At 38.1% G+C, this 26,437-nt stretch overlaps 1 pseudogene; it reads left to right on the forward strand.

Annotated features, from left to right (window-relative positions):
- Positions 1–4,894: 4,894 nt before the first annotated feature.
- Positions 4,895–26,437, forward strand: LOC125251969 (annotated as a pseudogene).

Genomic DNA, 26,437 nt, shown 5'->3' on the forward strand with positions numbered 1-26,437 from the left:
GATGTTACCTGTTCTGAATAGTTATTTTTATAAACCTTTACAATGTGACCAGATGTTACCTGTTCTGAAGTTATTTTTACAATCTTTGTTTATTGTATATGAAAATTCAATAATGAAATACTACCTCCACTGTCTCTAGCTTATTGTAAACAACTTATATTAAATTATACATTTTCTAAAATATATCAAAGTTATCTTAACACAACGGATTTGAAAACAACTGATTTAAAATAGTTACAGTCTCACATCCCACCCCACCCCAATTACATAATATCCTGTCCTTAACCCTAATTATTCTCATTCCTGCTTACTTACAAAGCTGCATGTATCTTGTGGAAAGCAACAGGCGGCCTGACTGAAACTCATCTGACACATGAGGGAGCATATACTTAAAATAAAAGGCTTTTAGTCTTGCTACAGTCTTGGCACAGAATTGCTCATTGTATGGGACGTTTAGCAGAACTTGCTGTGATGGAACCCAGATGAGCAGCTTACAGGCCCTCAGCCCTGTACAGAACATGCCAAGCTGCACTTGCACATAGAAGCCCCGTGGACCATTTGGCTGCAGCTGAGGTGTCCCCTCCACCATCTTCACATCATACCTCTGACTTCTGAACAGGTCCTCCAGAGACTCATCACTTTTAAGGAGAGGGCATTTGATCTCCAGCAGTTCCTCTGAGTTCAAAACTCCATCTGGGCTTGCTGACAGCCAGGGCTCGCTTGCACACACGACTGTGCCTCTGCGGCTGACTGTAAACCCACAACCCTCTACCCACTGTAAGGCAGATGCCTCACTTTCTAAGCCATGGTGAGTTGTTGCATTCCCATGGAACCGTGGGTAGAGATGCTCTCTGATGAAGGTTTGAGGGTTGCCTCTGATGGGGACCTTCTTTGCTGTGCTTGCAGTGATTCTAATCTTACGAGAGTCATGCCACAGGTGAGAGGAACTCTGCTCCAGAGTTGCACGCTCCAGTGCTGTACATTTGTTGGGACCAATGCCCACGAAACTGTCATAAAACAACATACACCTCTGGCAGATGTTGGTGCCATCATGGTCAGCATGCGGTGAGGACGCAGGCTGTTCTGGCTCCTGTCCCTGTGCAGCACTCAGGCATTTGTGCAGAAGGCTTGACACAGGCAGTCGAAGATGCTTGAGACCCTCTCTCAGCTCATCCTGGGTGCGAAATGAAGGAGTGGGAGGCAGAGGTTGATTGTTGGACATTACCTCTGGCGTCATCAGCACATCAGCAGCTCGGTGGTGGGAAAAGGTGATGTCCATTAACCTCTTTGGGCAGAGGTTCCTCTGGGTCCCCACATTCCAGAGCCGCTGCTCATCTGTGCAGGCAATGCCAGTGAGCCCACTGGACACAGCATTTTCGACCTGAGACCAAACATATTTACTGATGAGTTTGTATACTTAAAAGAAGTTTCAAAACATTCAGTTGTCTTATTTAATTAATTATACATTCATTACACTTGATGTTTACCAACCTTATTCCTTATATCAGATGATAGCGTGATTTGACTTAATGTTAACACGAACCCGCTTTTTGCATCGGTCCCATCGTTCCGTGTTTTGCATGTCAAATAAAAAGTCATGATCAATAATGATCCTTTTTTCGTCTCAAATAAAGTTTCTGAATGTTATTTGCATATAAAAACATTTGTTATTCATGATTTAGTAGTACCTTATCATTAGTTACATCTGGTAAAATAGGTTAGAATGTAAAAAAGCTAGCAGTTACTAAGCATCTAATGTGGACTTTAAATTCCAATTTAAGAAAGAACTTACCGTCGGCTGGTGCAACCCTACCCTGGACACCATTCACTTACCTTACTCCACTGCACAAGTAAGAGATTTGACAAGATACTTAGCCTGCAGATGGTCATCAATTCTGTGTATATGTCACAAACACATGTTAATATACTTAAATTTATAACATACTTATGTTAACAAAACGTAAATAATAATAATAATAATAATAATGTGTGTGATAGTCTTACCTTCCATAATATCGAGGCTGCGTGGCTACACGACCTTCCCAAACCAGCGATGCACGAACATCCAGTAGTCTCCACTGATCCCTGGTTACTAACTAGTACCCACGCAGAGTGATGTGGACTGCTGGACTGGCTGGGGTGCACATTTGCTTTTAAAAAGACGAAGTCACCCGCACTGTGTAACAGTACACGACCCACTTTCCCACTGTGTAAATATTGGTAGGCCTCAGTACTTTTATAATTTTTCATTGCCGCTCCATCAACTCCTTCTGACAGGACGAAGTAGTTGAAAATGTCCCCGTAGGTTACCTCTGGCCACTTCTTCATATCGTCTACCCACGTTAACAACGACGATGGATGGGACATTATAAGACCATCTGATCTTCGTATGACATTTTCTCCGTGCTCCCAATTTAAAACATTTACGTGATTAACTTTATTTGTCATTTTGATCAATTAATAGCGAGTTATAAACAATCTTCTAACCACTGATCTAGCAACCGGATGCGCCGCGTCAGTTTAGCGGAAGTCGGATGACAAAATGCGGAAGAGCGGAGAATTAAAAATGGGCGTGGCGGAATAAGGTGAATTCAAAGGCCGTTTCGTTTCCATTCCACACCCGACGTTCAAGGTTTTCTTCCTAATTAAATATAGGCAATTGGTTGATGAAACATTGATTGAAATTAAGATACAATTTCTACAAAACGAAATTCATTTTAAAGAAAGACTTACTATAAAACAAAACTTAATGAAGTGGTCGAACTTATGTCTGACCCGCTGCATTTGTCTCCCAACATTGCGCATACGTCATGCTATTCCCTTTTCATAATCAACATTGGTGACATCTTTAAAAAATATATATTAGGCAATAGCCCAATATTTAAATATAAATATGAAACTAAATTGATTACATTGTTATCCCTCTGGCCGACGAAAGCGCCGGCGCGTTCTGATGGATTTTCTCCTCATGACAGAAACAACTTAAAACAGGCCTTCCGTCATTTTTGGCGATAGCTTACAAATTAGTACAAGACTACAAATGGTCTACTTTTATTTGTGTGCGCTCACGATAACAACAAAACCTTGTGCTTTAGTAAAATAAAATAAATAAAAACAGGGTGCGCTTTTAGCTGTCTCTCTGCGAGAAACTGAAACGTCTCAATAATGATCTTAAAATCTTAAATTCGATAATAAATTCGTAGGTCTGTGTTAAATAAGAGGTGATCTATCCGCTGGAATGTGTTGTTTCTGAATTTGATATGTGATATTTTAAGGAATAGAATAGGGCTACACTCCGGCATTTAAATGCGGCTGCAGGAGTTGCAGTTTTTTTATGACGTTTTATTAACCCGTCCATTCTTTTTAGTTTCAATAATTTAGCTAAATCGCCTTAATAATGGGAGCGAAATTATTCAGTGACTCACGTTTTACTAAAATAAAGGGATATAATTCATGAAACACGCAACAATTTATTAATCAGTGTCCAAACAGATAGGCTATATTTTTCCTAAGTAGTTATCTGTCAAATAAAGGACAGGTAACGAATAACAAAGTAGCCTATGTGCGTGTCAAAAATCCATGCTGTTTTATTAAAGGAGTTTAAAATATAAATAAAAAAAGTATTTGTGATAAATATAGGCATAATATGTGAGAAAATTTACATTTTTCATAAAGATAAATGTGCTTTGATGCATTTGTTGGATAACATGTGGTTAAAGCGCCACTCAGCGGTCAAAAGCTGCAAATGCACTTTGCGACGCGGCGGCGGCGGTAGAAACACCGTTTTGGATGGCCACCTACTGTAGTTGTTTTGTTGTAAATATCTCTGACAAGATTGTTACACTGAATGACATTTTAGTGTGTGTCTTCTGTAAATCAAGGTAAAAATGTATGATATTTAATTTTTGCTCAGAAAAAAAATATTAAACAGGACCCATTCTGATGTATTGAAAAACAACAACAATTCAAAGCTGTATTACACTTACTGTTTTCATGCCTCAAAACCTTTTTTTCCATCTAGGCCTATATCTGCTCTTCTACTGTAAATCAGTGTAATCATTCAGGTGTTCTGGAACTTTCAGTCACAGTGCAAGTGGAACCATAAAAATTGTGATCATTTTAATTTGTAAATGTATATTTGCTTGTAAAAAAATTTAAATATATTTTTAATTATTACTGAAAACATAAAAAAAAAAAAAAAAGAAAGACATTTCAGTAACATTTTTCAGCACTGTACTTTTACAACCAGCAAAGAGTTCACAACCAGAGAACATGGAGCATGTTGAATAGGCTGGCTCGGAGCAGGGTAAGTTAAACACATCATACGGATCACCACACCAGTATATGTTACAAATATATATGTCCACAGATACATTTATACATGTTTATTTCAGGTGTTGCAGGCAGTGATGTATTCAACAAATGATAACTAATAAAAGACTAATAAACTAATAAAGTTTTAAAGCATCGCAATTACAAGGGAAAGGACAATGAAATGAAATTAATTTGACTAGTTGAAGTTATTTGTGCTTTATCCAAACATTACATGAAGTGAATGTCTGCATTCAGTCAGGGACGACTGCACAAAACCTGCAAACTAATAAAAACATTTTAAACTGTTACGAAACTATAAACAATTGTAGTTTAGACACAAGTTCGTGCTGAAACTATATTTACCTTTTTTTGTAATAATCCATTAAACCTGCTGAGAAATGAGGAGCGTGAACAGTCTCAGTTCCACGCGCATGTGCGTCAAACTCATGAATATTAATGTAACTCCGCCCACTGAAACCGAAAATCTCTCAACACCTGCTCAGGGGAAAAGATGCGCCTGCCTCTCTTCTGTTCACCTGAGGTGGTTAAGTTCAGTCCATCGGCCTATGCTGGCATTTTGATGAAAACAGAAAACAACTTGACACTATTATCAAAGTGTTGAGTGTCTTTCATTTAGATTTTAGATTGATGTAACATCATGAAGGTCAGCATTATGAAGACATCTCCACGGACACTTTTCCACACAGGTGAGTAACAAATATACTTAAGGAATAGATTATATTTTAATTTTGTGTTGTTTTTTTTTTATCTGCCGCTATCTATAGGACCACTGTGTTTTGTGAACTTTAATTTATAGTCTGCATAATTTTATGTTTTAAAGTAGAGATATTCCCTGCCAGCACGTTTCATTTGATATAGATTCAACCCAAAAAACAGCTGAAATGTGGCTCAGATCAGAACGTGTTTAACTGGTTTGTGAAGTTGTGACTTTATGCTAGATGCGCATTTCATGTTTCGATTTTTAAACAAACTTTCACAGGCCTACATAAACAAATGCCCTTTGCATTGCGCACGGCATATTCAGAAAAATATACATTTCATAGCACAATACTATTGAATACACTGAATAATCGAAAGACTGGGTGATTTATGAAGTATGTCATGTAATATTTAGGAGAAGCATTTTGATGAGAAAACGACAATGTCATTCAAGTGACGTACAATGAGCGTGATGCACAAGTTAACATGAGCCCAGTCCTTCACCTGATGGAAAATAAAAAGGTTTAATAGCTTATCACGATAAGACTATTTAATGTTAGGTTGACTGACTTTTTTTGTTTTGTTTTGAGTCTCGTAGCAAGTAGACTTTTATTGTATTGTGGTTTTTGTAACAACTTTTGCCATTACAAGTAATGAAATCCCTTTTTTTAATCTTTACAATAATACCAGCATCATGTACTGTTTAATAATTAAAAGTTGGTAAGTGGTTTTCAGGCACAAATGGCACCATTTCCTTGTTGGTAAATATTTAATTTAGCATAAATATTCAGTTAATCAACAATCAATCATTATAACAGTGTTTCATTCTAGTTTCCCTTCATGTTTTGTTTCAGTTCAGTCCAAATGCAAAGACCAAAGTCATCAGAATCCAGCTGTGTGTCCATCAAGAGTGACTGCTCAATGGATCCTCCACCTAATCATAGTGGACACACTGATCCTGGGTTTAGGTAAACACTTTAAACCATTTGTCTTATTATATATTCTGTGCCGAAATTGAAGAAATTTTATTTAATTCAGTTATGGGTCGACGCACTTTGGGGCCAATACAATCTTGTTTGTTTGTTTTTTTTGTTTTGTTTTTTGGCAAGCATTTACAGTGTGATCTAGGGCTGTATGGAGGACCAGAAGTGCCACTTAAAAATAAAACGAAGAATCAATTAATTAATTTAATAATTCAAACATAAAAATGTATATAAATGAATCACTTTTTATATGGGCAAATTAATAGACATATTTAAAGTTGTTTATTGAATTCCTGTTTTAAAATGTAGTTTAATAAAACAATAAAACAATAAATTTTAAAAATCTTTATTGAATGTATAAATAAATAGACAAATTTGAAATGGGATATTTAATTCATTTTTTAAAACGTAGATCAATAAAACAATAAAAAGTACATTAGTAAATCATTTTAAATGCGCATTTAAATCGCTTTTTTAAAAAGAATTTGGCAAATGCTTTTCTTTCTCTATTTACCAATTGCTTTTCTTTGTCGGTTTGCCAAATGCTTTTCTTTATCCATTTGTCAATCGAGTGGTAAAATGCCATTGGACAGTACAACACATGGGAGCAACCAATCAACTTTCCCCTCAATTTGAAGAGCCAATCCTCTCTCACTTGTAACACTCACTGTCATTGGACAGTTAGTACGAGTACGGTGACCGGGAGGGGACATGTTCGGTTCACTTAGTTTTGTCGTGGCCACCATAAACTCGTGGGAACGTGATAAAATCTTGTGGCCACAAGATATTAATTTGTGGGAATGTGATAATAAGTTGTGGCCACGAGATCATTTTTGTCGAGGTAACGACATCCTTAGGGTCGTAGCCACGCGATGTAAAGTCGTGGCCTTGAGATTATATGTTGAGGGAACGATATATTTTTCTCGTGGCCACGAGTTAACGTGTAAACAACCTGCGCAACCATAGCAACCTGGAATTATCACAATACCATAATAATATTTGGACAATACCATAATAATATTTTTAATTAAGAATGAAAAATAAGGGTGGTATGTGTATATATATATTCCCGTAAATTAACTCCCTATAAAATTCCTGTGTGCCTACAGAAATAAAAATCATAAATAAAGCTTTCATAGGTTATATAAAAATAATAAACAAAATATTCTAAAATAGTAACACATTTTTTAAACTTAAACTCTGAATTAATTTGAATGCTGTCACAGGCACGAGGGGCTACAAGTGAAAACAGACGCTCATTTACAGAAATAGGCTACAGAAATACAGTCATAAAGTAAAGAATATTAATTAGATAAAGAAATATGGGAAATGAAGGGGAAAATAAAGCAAATAAATATACAGATGTAACTAATAATATAAAAATATTAAATAAAAAATAATCGATAAGTGAAAGGATTTAAAAGACTGTTCAGTGGGATTCAAATGTACAACATTTAAACATTGATTTATAAACTTAATTCGAATGCTGTATAAGCAACATCGCGCGCAATACAATATAATATGCACTGTTATTTTATCATGTTCCCACGAGTTTATATGTTGTGGCCACGACAAAACTAAGTGAACCGAACATGTCCCCTTCCGTACTAACTGTCCAATGACAGTGAGTATTACAAGTGAGAGAGGATTGGCTCTTCAAATTGAGGCGAAAGTTGATTGGTTGCTCCCACGTGTGTACTGTCCAATGGCATTTTACCACTCGATTGACAAATGGATAAAGAAAAGCATTTGGCAAACCGACAAAGAAAAGCAATTGGTAAATAGAGAGAAAAAAGCATTTGCCAAATTCTTTTTAAAAAAACGATTTAAATGTGCAATTAAAATGATTTACTAATGTACTTTTTATTGTTTTATTGATCTACGTTTTAAAAAATGAATTCAAATTTGTCTATTTATTTATACATTCAATAAAGATTTTTAAAATGTATTGTTTTATTGTTTTATTAAACTACATTTAAAACCAGGAATTAAATAAACAACTTTAAATATGTCTATTAATTTGCCCATATAAAAAGTGATTCATTTATATACATTTTTATGTTTGACTTATTAAATTAATTAAATGATTCTTCGTTTTATTTTTAAGTGGCACTTCTGGTCCTCCATAGGGCTGCACAATTATGACAAAAATCAGAATTGTTGATTATTTCCTTGAAATTGTAATTGCGATTTATTAATTACGATTATCACAATTTACATTGAATGATGTTTTGAGGGGTATCCAACCCTGCTCCTGTGGCCTGTTGCATGAAGCTAGTTGAACAAACTCTGAGTTTCAGAGTAGGTTTAGAGTTGACAAATCCAGATTAATCCAACTTGGTATAGATCAGGATCAACTGTTGCACAACATTCGGTATAAACTTTCTCTGTCAACTCAGGTTTAGTCCAGAGTTTGCGATTAACTCTGAAGCACGGGCATCTGAAAGCGTGATATGTGCGACAAACAGCCAATCACACGGAACATGGAGAACGTAAGTTTGATTAACTTCTCACGAGAGAGCCACACAATTCACTTCTCTTCTGAAGATTAAGAGATCATTATGAAAAATATCATGAAATTAAATGCGTTTACAAAGCAGGAATAAACACTGATGCAGTGAAGGTTTGAGAAGGCAGCTAAAAGAAAATATCTGACTATATGACTAAATATGCCTAATAATTTATAATATAATAATTTATATTAGTTTCACAAAGAGCTCAAATGAATACACAAGCTTAATTTGTTTAAAAGATTTAAATATCGATGCATGTATTATATATTCATTATAAGTATATAATAATCATAAGTATAATATAATCATTATATGAGTATACTATTATATAAATTATACATAATTAATTCATATAGTATAAATAAATAATTAGCAGCAAAAGATGAGCAATTTTGTCTCTAAAATGTTTTTACTATGAACTGATTTATTTTGGAGCGAGAGATACAGGGGGAGTGGCTTTATTGCATCAGATACATGTCACTTTACTCACAGCAGATTGGTCAAGTTTGGGTTTGTGATCTCTAACCCAGAATAAAATCGGCTCTGGAGCAGGTTAGCCGTGTAGTGTAAACCAGTTTACTCAAACTAATCTTGAACTTACCTGGATAGAAACTGAAACCGGCTTTGAAACTGAAACAGAGAACACATGTGCTCTGTCCAAATACCCACACTTGCGGTCTTTGCACTTGACCACTTGTCTACTTACATGACATATTTCCTATATTTGGCCCAAGTGTTCAAGTAGGCGTGAAGACTACAAGTGTGTATAGGACTTTTGTTAGCCCGATGGGACACACTTATAATCTTGCAAAAAAATGCAAGCGTTTACAGCTTTTATTATTATTATTATTATTATTATTATTATTTTCAATACTTTGCATTTTAAAATAAACTTCTAAATGTCTGTTCAGTAGTTGCTATGTAACTAACAGAAGACTTTAAAAGACTTTAAAATTTTAAAGTCAATTTTAAAATTGTGGTGCTTCTTTAAGTGATAAAAAGCAGTTGCAAATTTTGTACAAAATTCACATAGCCTACTCATCTTTGCACCAATAAAATGTGCAACACTTTGTTTAACTACCAAATTATATGTTATCATATATAATCTAATTAATTTAAAGGGTTAGTTCACCCAAAAATGAAAATTCTGTCATTTATTACTCACCCTCATGTCGTTCCACACCCATAAGACCTTCGTTTATCTTCAGAACACAAATTAAGATATTTTTGATGAAATCCGATGGCTCAGTGAGGCCTGCATTGACAGCAGGATAATTAACACTTTCAATGCCCAGAAAGCTACTAAAAACATATTTAAAACAGTTTATGTGAGTACAGTGGTTCAACTTTAATATTATAAAGCGATGAGATACTTTTTGTGCGTAAAAAATAACAAAATAGACTTTTAATGAAATTAAGGTCAGGACAGGTGCCAATTTATTTATGAAAATTATTCTTCATGCTCCCTCCCAACAAATTCTTTCACAATTTTAACCTGATGGATCTTGACATTGTCACTCTGGAATATGGCCTTGATACGTCTTCCTACATGGTTGTTTAAGAAATGAAAATCTACACACTCTTTTAGGGTTAAAAGAACCGTTGCCAAGCATAAAACATGCTAGAAACATAATAATCACTGTAATAAAGATCCATCCATAGACTCTTAAGTATTTGCCCAATAAAATCCAAACAGCAACTTTTTTTTTTTTTGGCCGGGCAGTATATTTTATTTCCTGTCACCGATTACATTCCCCTCCAGTTGAGTTCTCAGTGTAATATAACATGTCACACTCTGTCTCAATTGCCTGTATCCACTTTTGTGTCCTTAAATGCTCCTTTTTTTGGGTCAACAGCTTATAACTTAGTTCTGGGTTTTTTAGGTTGTTTGCTGTACACCATGTCACACAGCAGCTTTTAGACATTGTTCTGTTTTTTGTTATAAGTCAGAAATGACAAGGAGGCAGCTTCATGCAATACAAAGTCAATGGAGACGGTTGGATTGTTTCCCCCCCCAAGGGGCGTGGTTTTCAGATAATGACGCGAGTCGCTCTGTCTATATAGGCTGTGTACACAGCTTTTTAAAAATGGCGGGTGCTGGTGTTTCGCGTGCATTCAACCAATCAGCATACACTTATGTCACTGGTTGTTCCTTTTGTGCTGGGTTTGACCTTTAACACTCTGAAGTAGTCGTGATTCCCCTAACCCAATCACAATGCACCATAGACAAAGCGATGAAGTACCTTGCTCCGCCTATATAAATATCACTTCATCCATCACCCCTTCTTCTCCATCTCTCGAAATGGACAGTCCAAAGTGCAAAGGTGGGGCTGAAAATCTCCAGGATAAGAAGCTTAAGAGTTTGGAGGATGATGCCACCAAAATGTTTTCAAATTGTTCAAGACAATCTGAACGCACTAGCCATTGCTCATGAGACTGCTGGTCAAATCCCCAAACATGTTCAATAGTGATGTGGGGATAGCAGTTATATCCACGGACACTGCGGATAATTCACAGATGGGGTGGGCTAAGTGATAAAAAATAACATTCCAATTAACTGCGGGTGGGTCGCGGGTGGATGAGAGAGAAATCATTAATGTGTTAATTTTAATAAGACACGGAACTCTCATTTTGCGGTAAAATACAACAGACATGCGTCACTCTTTTACTTTCGTTTTATATGTGTAATCTAATGTATATCTCTTCATGGAAAACCAATCAAGGAAAACATGCATAGAGTGGTCATTATATGACACACAAAGGGGAAAAAAAACTACATGATACTATTTCTTAACTTAACAGCTTAAACTAAAAATATACACAAGCTTAACAGAAATTATTCTGATAAGAGTGTTTTCCAACATAATGATGGAAATATTAAAGAGATTAAAGCTTAATTTTTCATCAGGCACTAAATTGCAGACTCTCAATAAGCTATGCAGTTGCAGGATCCACTTGTTTAAACAGCAAATATATGGGTGGTGTCCAACTGGAATGATTCTGGATCGTAGTGGTGGGCTGCCTGGACTAAAAATTCCAGGGCTGATTTATTTTTTTTGTCCCAGTCCAGCCCTGAGTTTAGTGGTGCTGTGCAAGTAAGATGAAGGGTGAGAAGAGGTATGTTTGCAGCAATATTTAATCCACTTTAATACAAATAAAGTGTTTCAAATTGAAATTGAAAATATTCAAATAAACAAGATAATCTGACAGGCAAGGAGCACACAAACGCAACTTTGCAACATTTACACAATGACAATAACAACAATGAACTGATGAAATTGAGGGGTATAAATACACAGGGTGACATTCAACTAAGCAAGACATAGGAGAAGAACCAAATCAGTAACTATGGAAGCAACTGAGAACACACTAGAACCCATGGAAACTAATGAAACAGGAAGTAAACACAGGAAAAACTTCAAAATGAAAGTCTCAGAACAGAAATTATCAAACATAGACATGATAATAAGTGTGTGAATTACATTCACTTGTGTTCATCTCAATTCTCAGATTGAATCCTCCAGAATCCAGCTGTGTGTCCATGAAGAGTGACTGGTCAATGGATCCTCCACCTAATCTTAGTGGACACACTGATCCTGGGTTTAGGTAAATACTGTATTAAAGTATATTTATCTTATTATATGGTTTTAATCTGTTTTAAAACCAAGAAAGAACTGTTCAAATGTAATGCTGTAAAGTGTCTTCAATAACTCTATGCAATGCATTTTAGAATGAAGATCATAATTAACAGCTCCGATATGTGGGCTATAACAGTTAATAGTTCTGTTGTGTCTCTAACAGAATAGACTAGTACATATTAATGACATATTTTAGTTACCTATAATAATCAATCATAACAAAAGTGATTAATATAAGAGAGTGTGAATTACATTCACTTGTGTTCATCTCAATTCTCAGATTGAACCCTCCAGAATCCAGCTGTGTGTCCATAAAGAGTGACTGGTCAATGGATCCTCCACCTAATCTTAGTGGACACACTGATCCTGGGTTTAGGTAAACACTGTACTAAAGTATCTTTATCTTATTATATGGTTTTATCTGTTTTAAAAACAAGAAAGAACTTCAAATTTAATGATGTAAAGTGTCTTCAATACCTGTATGCAATGCATTTTAGATTGAAGAACATAATTAACAGCTCCGATATGTGGACTATAACAGTTATTTGTTCTGTTATGTCTCTAACAGGATAATACATATTAATGAAATATTTTAATTACCTAAATCAAACAGTCATTACAAAAGTAATTAATATAAGAGTGTGTGAATTACATTCACTTGTGTTCATCTCAATGCACAGACTGGACCCTCCTGAATCCAGCTGTGAGTCCATGAAGAGTGACTGCTCAATGGATCCTCAACGTAACTTTAGTGGACACACTGATCCTGGGTTTAGGTAAATGCTGTACTAATCACATTGATGATGTTAGTAAATAAATCAGACAATGCACTGGCAATTTAGTAATATCCCAGCAGTTGTGGTCTTGACCAGTCTTGAAACAAAATCAAGAGTCCTCATAGTCTGAAACTGAGACAAGACAGAGAACAAATGTGGTCGAGTCCGAAACAAGACCAAGACCTTACAAAAAATGGTCTCAAGAATGGACTTGAGTACTACAACACTATCAGAGAGTCCTTGCATTCCCTGGGATCAAACTCATGACATTCCATTGTTGCCATGCTCTTCTGAGCTGTAGGAATACCTTCCACTGCATTTTACAGTGTTCAGACAGACTTTCTGGTGTTTGTTCTCTGTTTCTCTAATACAGTGTTAAACCTTAAAAGTGAATGTTAAAGACATATACTGATATTATGACCATTATAGCGAACTTCTGTTAACATGTTATAATTAATTATAAATATTCAGATCAGTCAATTTAATTAACATAATGTATCTTAATTAATATTACAATCAATTAACCTGTTTGGCCACCAAATACTCAGTATTGGTCATCTTTTAACCCTAAGAATGGATAATTTTCGTGGCCACAGAAAAATAACTCTTAACTCTTCTTATTATGTAGCTGTGATCACAATCGTTAAATTTACGTTGATTTATAAGCAGAACAGAATCAACTCGCACAAATGTACACAAAAGCTTTATTTAACCAAATCGTGAACACGTGATTAACCTAATCTAAACAAACACACACACACACATACATGGGTAAAATGGAAAGTGAAAGTAAATGGAACCGGAAACTAGGGCTGTAGTCAAGTCCACCTTTGTCGAGTCCAAGTCAAGTCCAAGTCCAAAAGGTTCGAGTCCAAGTCAAGACCGAGTCCAAAGAGGTTCAAGTCCAAGTCAAGTCCAAGTCCAAAAGGTTCGAGTCCAAGTCAAGTCCGAGTCCAAATGAGACAGTCAAGACAGAGACAGAAAAAAAGAATCCTCTTCAAGACCACGTACATAACTATTGATAATTTATGTGATGCGAGAGACAACATATCTTAGATTCTAAAATAATAATTTTGCATTATTATTTTTTGCATTATTACATGTTTTTAAATTCTCTACAACTGTGGTTCCCAAACATTTTACAGTCGCGTACACCCTGAGGCATTTAACATTCTTCTGCATACCCCCTCTCTTCCACTTAGACTGCTGCAGTCCACACCTTTTCCATTAAGGGACAATATTTTCCCCTTTAAACTGATTGTGCATTACAGTGCTTTTTTTTTTACCTCTATAAATACCTTTATAAAATAAATAAATGTTTTAAATTAAAAATGTCCAAAAGAGAAATAAGCAATGATGTTATTGACTCTCATGGTTTTTACACAGCCACAGATTCGTTCACAAAACATCGATATGCTGTGTTCTGCTGTGGCTTTTGTTTGAACTAGACATGCGCTGATTTCAATTTTCTTGGCCGATTCCGATTTCCAGTTTTTGGATAGTGTGATCTGCCGATACCTATTTTTGCCAATTATGATTTTCTTTCTAAGAACTATAATTGACAGCATATAGACCTTATTTACCAGAGAAACAAGCGTGCCGCCATCTTTATAAAATTGTCTTTGAACTTCCGTTTTGCGGTAGCTCTGTACATTTCTATGGCATCGCTGTCAAAGAATAATTAGTTGGTTAAGTGGATTTACTTGTTGTAGAGTTAATGAAAGTTATCATGAGCATTGTTATGTTTAAAGCAGATGTCTTAACAAATGTCAGTAGATCGGGAAGATTTTAAAACGAGCAGTTCATTCATAAATGTAATATCGCTGTGGAAATACAAACCGGAAGTCAAAAGACAACGAGCGCAACGCTGAAAAGGGGCGGGGCTACATAAGGTCTATACAAACAAAAATCTACCTTTCTTCAACGCAAAGTTTTATTTTCATAAAAAAAAAATAAAACTCAGTAATAAAATAAGAACAAATAAAAAAAAATCCAAACAGCAAATAAATGCAATAGAATAGAGAGCTATGAAACTAAGTTTTTTCAGGTTAAGTAGGTTTCTATTTAGATAAGAATTACTACAGAAATTAAAGTAATCAAATGTAAAAAAAAACACATCCACGTTGGTTACCTTAATTTCTGTATTTTTTATTGTAAATATTAAATACAGACTTATTCTTACCATTAAAGTTAAAAACGTATTCAGTCAAGAGCAGAAAGTGATTTTCTTTGTCTTTTGTTCTTTAAATAACATGACAGACAGCAGCAGGAATATTGGACTGCTGTCCCTTTAAGAGTTTATGAATGGACCCAATACTGTTACACAACATGCGTTCTCTTAGCTATTTAACGATCCAAAACTGACTGTGTTTATCTGAATAATTGCCAAGACAAGCATTTTGTCATAATTTTGTATGTATTTGATATTTTAAGCGCAGTAAGCAACTCATTTTGGTAATTGTGACTCTGTTTGACTTCTGTCTCTGTTTGAGACTGAGCGTGGTTATTCGCTCCACTGATCAGTGGTGCGCGCGCTTTTGGTGTGAGCGCGAGACCTGCGGGAACCGGAGCGAATGAGACGAATGAGACGAGAGAGAGAGAGAGAGAGAGAGAGAGCGCGCGCGCGCGGAGGCGCCCGCGCGAGTGTGTGTCACTTCACCGTGAGAGAAGAGAGCGAGAATGCGCAGCTGACGTTACTGCCTGTGCCGCTGGTAACAAAAAAGATCGGCTCGGAATCGGTAAGAAGTGAGACTGTTGAGCTGGACTCGGTCGAGACCAACTAGGACTTGTGGCGAGACCAATGACCAAGTCCGAGACAAGTCCGAGTGCAAATATCACCGAGTCCGAGACAAGTCCGAGACAACAGAAAAACGTCTCGAGTCCGGACTCGAGTCCAAGTCCGGACTCGAGTACTACAGCACTACCGGAAACAGAAACAGGGAATGAAGCTATGGAAATGAGTCATTTAACCATCTGAACAGAACAATCAGTTTCTTTCTTCAAAGCAGCTCATTAAGAGGGGTCTACCACTTATACGAAACCCCTGTTTAGCTAGTTAATTGTACGATACTTGCATTCTTAGGAGAAAGTCTTGATGGTTCGGTTGGATGGTGCCGAATTTTCAATCGAATCCTTCCATTCTGAATGAAGAAATGATGATGAAATTTAGGTTTTAGTTTGACTCTGTTATAGTTGAAGAAGTTACACATGGTTGATCAATGTGTTGAGGCCTGCCGGCCCAAAACCTCACTGTTGGTTTTTCCAGTCTATGAACAGCAACCATGAACAGAAACCACCAAATTTGGAACATCAACATAACTAATGAAATCTGACAACAACCCTCTCATAAATTTTGTTTCTAAATGCTTGAATCATGACAAAAAACTGCATTTGTCATGCTGGACCAAGCTCATGCGCAGTCCTAAGTGTACATCTAAGAACACTAAAACTGCATCTCATTTTGACAGATGCATCCTCCAGAGGTCATATTTGAAGGCTGCATTTGTCATCGAGGTGGTCTCATTTAAGAAAAGTAACCATTAGATTGCAAAGTAAGAAAGAAATTACAGTATTTTACACCTCACAAGGAATAACAGTCAATTTTATTATGGTTGCTTTTCTTAATAAGACATCCTTGATGACATATGCCGTCTTCATATGAGATCTCTGGAGGACACAGCCTCCAAAATGAGACACAGCTTGACTGTTTCTATAGGAGCCGGATCTTATAACGGCAGCTGCAGTGACGCGATGACTTCACCAACTGAATATATGCTGTTTTATTTAGAAGGCGGGACTTATTCTGCCATATTGGAGTCAAGATCAAGATGGCGCCGCGCATGGCAGCCACAGTGCTTAGCTCTTCAGTGTTTGTTCTGTTTTTGTTAGTTTTTCCTGTTTTCTGTTTTTCAAACACCATCAGTTTTACCAGGGATGAACTGCTGAACATTCGGCAGTTCACACCACAAAATCTTTTACCGGATTTCGATTATTCAGACGTTCTGTTGAATGTTGTAGTCGGCGGAGCGGCAGCGCTGTTTAGACGCTTCAGGACGCGCAGACGGGGAAAGCGCGCCGGCGCCCTCGTGAAGCTCAGACAGCGCGGATTAAGAACGCCGCTGCCTAGCATCCATCTGGCGAATCTCCGCTCTCTGCCCAACAAAACGGACGAACTCCTTCTGCTCTCCCGGACAAATAAGGATTTCTCGAACTCGGCTGCTCTGTGCTTCACGGAAACCTGGCTGAACGACGCCATTCCGGACAGCGTGTTATGTCTGCCGGGCTTTCAGCTGTTTAGATCAGATCGCGACGCTGAATCAACGGGGAAATCGCGCGGCGGCGGGACGTGCTTTTACATCAACGAAAGGTGGTGTTCAGATGTAACGGTGTTAAAGAAGATGTGCTGTCCAGATCTTGAAACACTCTTCATTAACTGCAAACCGTTCTATTCGCCGCGGGAGTTTTGCTCGTTCATTCTGGTGAGCGTCTACATTCCTCCGCAAGCGGCACGTGAGCTCGGCTTTACAGTTACTCGCTGATATGATCACAGAGAGCGAGCAACAACACCCGGACTCTGTTCTTATCATTCTCGGGGACTTTAATAAAGCGATTCTCTCACGTGAACTGCCCAAATACAGACAGCATGTTACTTGTCCCACCAGAGACAGTAATATACTCGACCATTGTTACACAGCAATAAAGGATGCATATCACTCTGTCCACGGGCAGCTTTGGGGCTCTCTGATCACTGTTTAGTTCATCTCATACCAACCTACAGGCAGAAACTGAAATCAGCTAAACCTGTAGCAAAGACTGTAAAGAGATGGACCACCGAAACAGAGCGGGCTTTACAAGCCTGTTTCGAATGGACTGATTGGAGTGTTTTTGAAGTTGCTGCCACCGATCTGGACGAGCTCACAGAGACTGTTACATCATATATCAGTTTCTGTGAGGATCTGTGCATTCCTACAAAGACTCATTTATCTTACAACAATGACAAACCCTGGTTCACTGCAAAACTCAGCCAGCTCCGTCAGGCCAAAGAAGATGCTCGCAGAAAAGGGGACAGAGTCTTGTACAAACAGGCCAAATACACACTGGAAAAGGAGATCAGAGTGGCAAAGAGGAATTATTCTGATAAACTTCGGAATCAGTTCTCTTCTAATGACACAGCTTCAGTGTGGAAAGGTCTGAAAGACATTACCAACTACAAGACACCATCCCCCAGCTCTGTGGAGAATCAACGACTGGCAGACGATCTGAATGGGTTTTATTGCAGGTTTGAAAAATCACCATTCACACCTCCATCAACCCCACTCTCCCCCACACCTGCAATTCAGTTCAGTGAAGATGACGTGCGCCAGGTCTTCAGAAAGAACAAGAGAAGAAAGGCACCAGGCCCAGACAGCGTTTCACCAGCCTGTCTGAAAACCTGCGCTGACCAGCTGGCCCCCATCTTCACACAGATCTTCAACAGATCACTGGAGCTGTGCGATGTCCCCTCATGCTTCAAACGCTCCACCATCATCCCTGTCCCAAAGAAACCCAAAATTACTGGACTAAATGACTACAGACCTGTGGCTCTAACGTCTGTGGCCATGAAGTCATTTGAAAGACTGGTTCTGGCTTTTCTGAAGGACATCACTGGACCCTTACTGGACCCCCTGCAGTTTGCTTACCGAGCAAACAGGTCTGTGGATGATGCAGTCAATATGGGACTGCATTATGTTCTCCAGCATCTGGACAGACCAGGGTCTTATGTGAGGATCCTGTTTGTGGACTTCAGCTCTGCTTTTAACACCATTGTCCCATCACTCCTCCAGCCTAAACTAACTCAGCTCTCCGTGCCCACCTCTGTCTGTCAGTGGATTACCAGCTTCCTGACAGACAGGCAGCAGCTAGTGAGGCTGGGGAAATTCTCATCCAGCACCCTCACCATCAGCACCGGCGCCCCTCAGGGCTGTGTGCTCTCCCCACTGCTCTTCTCCCTCTACACCAACGACTGCACCTCTAAAGACCCCTCTGTCAAGCTCCTGAAGTTTGCGGATGACACCACACTGATCGGCCTCATCCAGGACGGTGACGAGTCTGCTTACAGACTGGAGGTTGAACAGCTGGCTGTCTGGTGCAGTCTTAACAACCTGGAGCTCAACACGCTCAAGACAGTGGAGATGATCGTGGACTTCAGGAAAAACCCACCTGCTCTCCCCCCACTCACCATCATGAACAGCACTGTGACTGCAGTGGAGTCATTCAGGTTCCTGGGCACCACCATCTCCCAGGACCTGAAGTGGGACAACCACATCGAGTCCATTGTGAAAAAGGCCCAGCAGAGGTTGTACTTCCTTCGCCAGCTGAGGAAGTTCAACCTATCACAGGAGCTGCTGAAACAGTTCTACTCTGCCATCATTGAATCCATCCTCTGCACTTCAATTACCGTCTGGTTCAGCTCAGCTACCAAATCTGACCTCAGAAGACTACAGAGGGTAGTCCGGTCTGCTGAGCGAATCATTGGCACAACCCTCCCCACTCTCCAAGAACTGTACTTATCCAGAGTGAGAAAAAGGGCAAAGAAGATCACTCTAGACCCCTCACATCCAGCACACTCCCTCTTTGAACTGTTGCCATCCGGTCGACGCTACAGAGCCCTGAGCACCAGAACGACCAGACACAGGAACAGTTTCTTCCCTCAAGCAATCCATCTCATGAACACTTGACAAACACGGAACACACAACACTATTACATATTATTTACTTAAAACACTTATTTATATCTCAATTTGCACACATAATTGTACATACAATTGTCTATAATATATATTGTCTTTTGCTTTTTTTGCACTTTGTCTATCTTGTAAATTTGTATATTATTATTTTATTCTTTTTATTATGTGTCTTGTCTTGTCGCTGTTACTCTGTTGCACTGTGGAGCTTCTGTCACTAAAACAAATTCCTAGTATGTGTAAACAACATACCTGGCAATAAAGCTCTTTCTGATTCTGATTCTGATTCTGATATTGTGCACCGTCTTTCTGTATATAAAGTCTTTGGTAATAATAACACATTCATTCCAGGATTGATACATAGGCAAAAGTCTTGCATACAACAGTATACAGTACTAAAGGCACTATAAAAGATAGTAATAATCATACATTCAATGTTCTGGAAACAGTCTATTTATATGGGCATAATGTGTGTTTCAATAGGGAAATGGAGTGAGAGTTAACTCGAATGATCAGTGGGACAGAATGAATAATTGTGTGTTGGATTGGACTAAACAGCAGTCTAAACTACCTAAACTAAAGGAAGACCTTGTTAAACGAACCGGTAGTTATTATACTATATGAAATATGCATATTAGTTATCTAATGATTTTATTTTATTTTAATCTTAAAGCAGTGACCCTCAACATGCTGGAGCCCTTAAGATATTTAGATCAAATTTGAGGAAGAAGTTTCAGTGTCTGTATGAAGGAACAGCAAAGCAGGGAATCCCAACACTCCTGAATCAGATCTACACAGAGCTCTACATCACAGAGAGTGAAAGTGGAGAGATCAATAATGAGCATGAGGTGAGACAGATTGAGACACAATCCAGGAGAACAGCAACAGAGGACACACCAGTCAAATGCAACAACATTTTTAGACCTTTACCTGGACAAGACAAACCCATCAGAACTGTGCTGACAAAGGGAGTTGCTGGCATTGGAAAAACAGTCTCTGTGCAAAAGTTCATCCTGGACTGGGCTGAAGGGAAAGAGAATCAGGACGTCCAGCTCATATTTCCACTTCCTTTCAGAGAGCTCAACTTGATGAAGGACAAAACACTCAGTCTTTCAGAGCTTCTTTATGTCTTTTTCCCAGAAACAAAAGAAATGAAACTATTCAGTGGTGAATATAAAGTTGTCTTTGTTTTTGACGGTCTGGACGAGTGTCGTCTGTCTCTGAATTTTAATGTGAAACTGTGTAATATATCCGAATCAGCCTCAGTAGATGTGCTTCTGATGAACCTCATTGTGGGGAATCTGCTCTCATCTGGATCACCTCCAGACCAGCAGCAGCTGATCTCGTCCCCTCTGAGTGTGTCCATCGAGTGACAGAGGTACGAGGCTTCAATGAGCCACAGAAGGAGGAATACTTCAGGAAGAGAATCAGTGATCAGAGCCTGGCCAATACAATCATCACACACCTGAAGTCATCAAGGAGCCTCCACATCATGTGCCACATCCCAGTGTTCTGCTGGATCTCAGCCACTGTTCTAGAGAAGATGTTGAGTGAAGCAGCGAGTGGAGAGATTCCCAAGAATCTCACTCAAATGTACACACACTTCCTGATCCTTCAGACCAACATCAAACATGAGAAGGACTATGAGAAGAAAGTGAAAGATGAAGACGTGATCCTCAAACTGGGGAAACTGGCTTTCCAGCAGCTTGTGAAAGGAAACCTGATCTTCTACAAGGATGATCTGAGAGATTGTGGCATTGATGTGACAGAAGCCTCAGTGTACTCAGGATTGTGCACTCAGATCTTCAGAGAGGAGTTGGGCTTGTATCAGGGGAAAGTCTTCTGCTTCGTTCATCTGAGTATTCAGGAGCATCTAGCAGCTCTTCATGTGCTGCTTTCATTCCTGCTGTACAAGAGGGATGTGCTCAATGAAAACCTCAGCTCAAAACATGCATGTCACACGATATCTGAGCTGCATCAGAGCACCGTGGACATGGCTCTGCAGAGTAGAAATGGACATCTGGATCTTTTCCTGCGGTTCCTTCTGGGTCTCTCACGGGAGTCCAATCAGATGCTCCTGAAAGACCTTCTGACATGTGTTAGAAAAATCTCGTACAGCAAAGGGAAAACGGTTGAATACATTAAAATGAAAATTAGAATGAATCCCTCACCAGAGAAATCCATTAATCTGTTCCACTGTTTAAATGAACTGGGCGATCATTCTCTAATAAATGAAATCCAGCAGTATGTCAGATCTGGAGGTCTTTCAAGCGCCAGATTGTCCTCATCACAGTGGTCAGCTGTTGTCTTCTGAGTTTTTGGATGTGTTTAACTTGAAGAAATACATCAGTCAAGGCCAAAACCACATGTCACCGGATGAAGTACTTCAGAAGCTCTTGCCTGTAGTTGAAGCCTCCAGATCAGCTCAGTAAGTCAATCATGAGATGTGTGTGTGTGTGTGTGTGTGTGTGTGTGTGTGTGTGCGTGTGTGTGTGTGTGCGTGCATGTGTATTGTAGTGCAGTGCTTCTCTGTTCTATGCTGTCTATGATAATATTAATTTTGCCTTATTTCTTTTAACAAAAGACACCTTTGGATCAGTATACAAAAGATCTACAAAAGGGATTATTATCCTTATATTTTTTTAAGCTTAAAATTAACATTAACACACAACAAAGCAAAAGTAAACATAAAGTAACAGAACCATTAAACCCACACAGATTTAGTATTTAATATCTCAGTCTCTCTGTGGTTGTGTAGTTTTTGCTGAACTAAGAGAGTGTGTCATTGTTTTCTGCAGGTTTTTTCATTGTGATATCACAGCTGAAGGATGTGCTGCTCTGGCTTCAGCTCTGAGATCAAACTCACACCTCAGAGAACTGAGTCTGTCTCAGAATAATATAGGAGGTGCAGGTCTGACACTGCTCTTTGATGGACTGAAGGATCCTCACTGTAAACTGGAGAAACTGATGTAAGATCATACATTAATTTTAACAGAGACAAGTATCAAATAATTTTAAGGGATTATTGTTCTTTTTTGGATTATAGTGATTTACATTAATACACAATAAAGCAAAAGTAAACAGAAAGCAACAAAAACATCAAACCCACACAGATTTAGTAGTTAATATCTAATTTTCTCTGTAGTTGTGTAGTTCCTGCTGAACTAAGAGAGTGTGTCATTGTTTTCTGCAGGTTGTACGATTGTAATATCACAGCCGAAGGTTGTGCTGCTCTGGCTTCAGCTCTGAGATCAAACTCACACCTCAGAGAATTGGATCTGTCTGGGAATAAAATAGGAGATGCAGGTCTGATGCTGCTCTCTGATGGACTGAAGGATCCTCACTGTAAACTGGAGAAACTGTGGTAAGATCATATATTAATCTTAACAGATACAAGTATCATTATTTTAAGGGATTATTGTTCTTTTTTGGATCATAGTGATTTACATTAACACACAATAAAGCAAAGGTAAATAGAAAATAACAAAAACATTAAGCCCACACAGATTTAGTATTTAATATCTCAGTCTCTCTGTGGCTGTGTAGTTCCTGCTGAACTAAGAGAGTGTGTCATTGTTTTCTGCAGGATATTTTATTGTGATATCACAGCTGAAGGTTGTGCTGCTTTGACTTCAGCTCGGAGATCAAACTCACACCTCAGAGAACTGGATCTGTCTGGGAATAAAATAGGAGATAATGGTCTGAAGCTGCTCTCTGATGGACTGAAGGATCCTCAGTGTAAACTAGGGAAACTGATGTAAGATCATACATTAATCTTAACAGAGACAAGTATCATATTATTTAAAGGGATTATTGTTCTTTTTTTGGATCATAGTGATTTACATTAACACACAATAAATTAAAAAGTAAACAAAGAGTAATAAAACATTACACCCACACAGATTTAATATTTAATATCTCAGTATCTCTGAGGTTGTGTAGTTCCTGCTGAACTGAGATAGTGTGTCATTGTTTTCTGCAGGTTGTCTGATTGTAATATCACAGCTGAAGGTTGTGCTGTTCTGACTTCAGCTCTGAGATCAAACTCGCACCTTAGAGAACTGGATCTGTCTGTAAGTAAAATAGGACATGCCAGTCTGAAGCGTCTCTCTGCTTTAAAAGATAATCCACATTAAAAACTGGTGACACTATTGTAAGTATTGATTCATATCACTTAATATAATAATATCATATGAACTAGTCAATCCTCTAAACAGATATGTCAGCAGTAATGCATATGTTACTGTTGTTGTTTTATTTTACTGACAGGTATTAAATGATGGTGAATATGGAGCCACTACAGAATCATTATCAACAAAACCGAAGTCACAGTGACCTTTTCTGGATTTTAATGTATATAAATGTACATGATTTTTTGTATAAGATCTAATAAAGTCTTCCTCTAATTCATGTATTAGTGAATTGTTTTTATCATCAGCCATCTCAGTGAAGTGAGCAGCTCAACACAATCACTACATTAACAGTGAACTTCAGAGCTGAGTTTCATCTGGGTTTTGGGGAACTACATGTTTTATTGGGTTTAAAGGATTAGTTCACTTTCAAATTTAAATTTCCTGATATTTTACTCACCCCCATGTCATCCAAGATGTTCATGTCTTTCTTTCTTCAGTCTTCAGTCTTCTTCTTCTCTATTAGAATTCCGGCAGTGTAGACACTGCTAAGTGTATTACTGCCCTCCACAGGTCAAAGTTTAAACTAAATTGTCATATATAATATGCTAGTGCAAGTATATATATATATCAAAAACCTTTATTTCTTTTTGACTGAAGAAAGACATGGACATGAGTATATTATCAGGAAATTGTAATTTGAAAGTGAACTAATCCTTTAATGATGATGCTTTTAATGCCTTTGTCAAATGTCTTCCTGAGATTTGATTGAAGCTCATCTGAAGAGGATATTTGCCATTGTCACATTATTATTTTTCTATCTTTTCTTGTGTTGAAAGGCAAATGGTTGATTAAGGTGCTAATTTGTCATTACATGATCATATCACCATGAGTTAACCTATATCTCTTCAGAAGCAGTGCTGCACCATGAGTATTTAAATTGAATCATTTATTCCTTTCAGCACAAACAACATTTTTTTCTATGTAAATTAGACTAATCTGATTGTATCTTAAGGCATCTTTACACAGAAAAAGCGGCACAGAAACCAACTCTGAAGCGGCATAAAATCACAAAAATGTGCATTTACACAGACTGTTTAATGCTCCTCTGAAGCGGCATAAATGCATTTACACAGGAATTAAAATTGCGGGAAACAATGCTTTGAACATACGTATTTTAAAACTAACAGTTTTAACAAAATTAATTTAAAAATAATTAAATAATAAACAATGAAATATAACTTGAAATAAAAAATAGGACATTTTTAAAAGTGTAATTTCCTCTTCGTGCTATATCTCACGCTTTGATGTTTGTCATAATTCTGTATAGTTATTTTCTATTTTCTTCTATTTCCTAATAAAAAATTGTTACAGTTGGAACGATGCTACAAAAAATATTCATTATTACACCGGGTAGATCACAACAGGATTAAAAGAGGTCGAACTTTTTTTTTTTTTTTTTCAAAGAGCCAGAAACAACAAATGATAGCGTGTCAGGCAGGACAGCAGATGTCACCACTCACTAGACCGCCGTGTGTGGGTGAAATATCGTCCTCAAGGACATGACTTTTGGAATATAATATAACAATGCACAATCATAGTGACGCCGATTGTGTTAAGCATTTACCGTATCTGAGAGAAATGTAGCGGCGATCTGACAGTCTCTTCTTAGGAAGATTACAAACGGCGAAAGCCAATTGATGACACACGACGATTCTGTTATTTTGGTGGTTTGCTTCATGATGTGAGTACAGAACTCTTTTACTTCAATGCCCCTTGTTAGTAGACATTATTTTTATTATTTGCCCTATACCTATGTTTCGTCTCCTGCTTCTTGAATCTCGCGCCTCCTGAGCTGACTGGAATGCTTTTGGTTGTCATGACAATGACGTAGTTTAGGGCGGCTATATTTCGCGTTCATTTACACTGAACCAGAACAGTATCAGAGTCGCCTTTGATACTAGGGGCTGAGGTGGGTCAGACCCGGTGTATTTTAGGTCTTCTTTAATGCGGCATTGCGTCTTTACACTGAATTCTGAGCAGATACTCAGAAGTTAGTTAGTTAGTTTCGGTTTTCAGCCATTCACGGGTTTGGTTTAGGCTTTTGCAGTGCTGATTTGCAAGGCGGGCCTGCGAGGGTAAACATACTTAAACTCGTGTAATTCAGAAGTGAGCAGGACTAGCGAGCTGGCAGTGGTGACGGACGCAAGAGCGCGTGAGTGTTTTGCTTAATATCTGTTCTGGGTCAGTTGCTTCGTTTATTCTTTGCTGCTAGGAAGGATTTAATTCGTATCTGTGTTTGTCCTATTTCCTACCTCGACTATATAGAATTGTATTTTAATTGTACTTGTTTAGAATAACAGCTGCGTTTGCAGACTTTATTGGTGTTATTGCCCGCACTTAAGCTTTAGTTAGTTTCGGTTTTCAGCCATTCACGGGTTTGGTTTAGGCTTTTGCAGTGCTGATTTGCAAGGCGGGCCTAGCTCGTTTCAATCACGTGTTAATAAGCAGTATATTAATTGTGTGTGCGCGCTGTCGCGGAAGCGTCAGCGGGAGCGTTCAGCCTCCTCGTGTGAAGACCGACTCGGGTAAAGACCTGCGACTCTACCTGCGCGACTCCACCGAGCAACGACACCGGTAG

This window comes from Megalobrama amblycephala, linkage group LG17 (assembly GCF_018812025.1).
Source record: "Megalobrama amblycephala isolate DHTTF-2021 linkage group LG17, ASM1881202v1, whole genome shotgun sequence".
NCBI lineage: Eukaryota > Metazoa > Chordata > Actinopteri > Cypriniformes > Xenocyprididae > Megalobrama > Megalobrama amblycephala.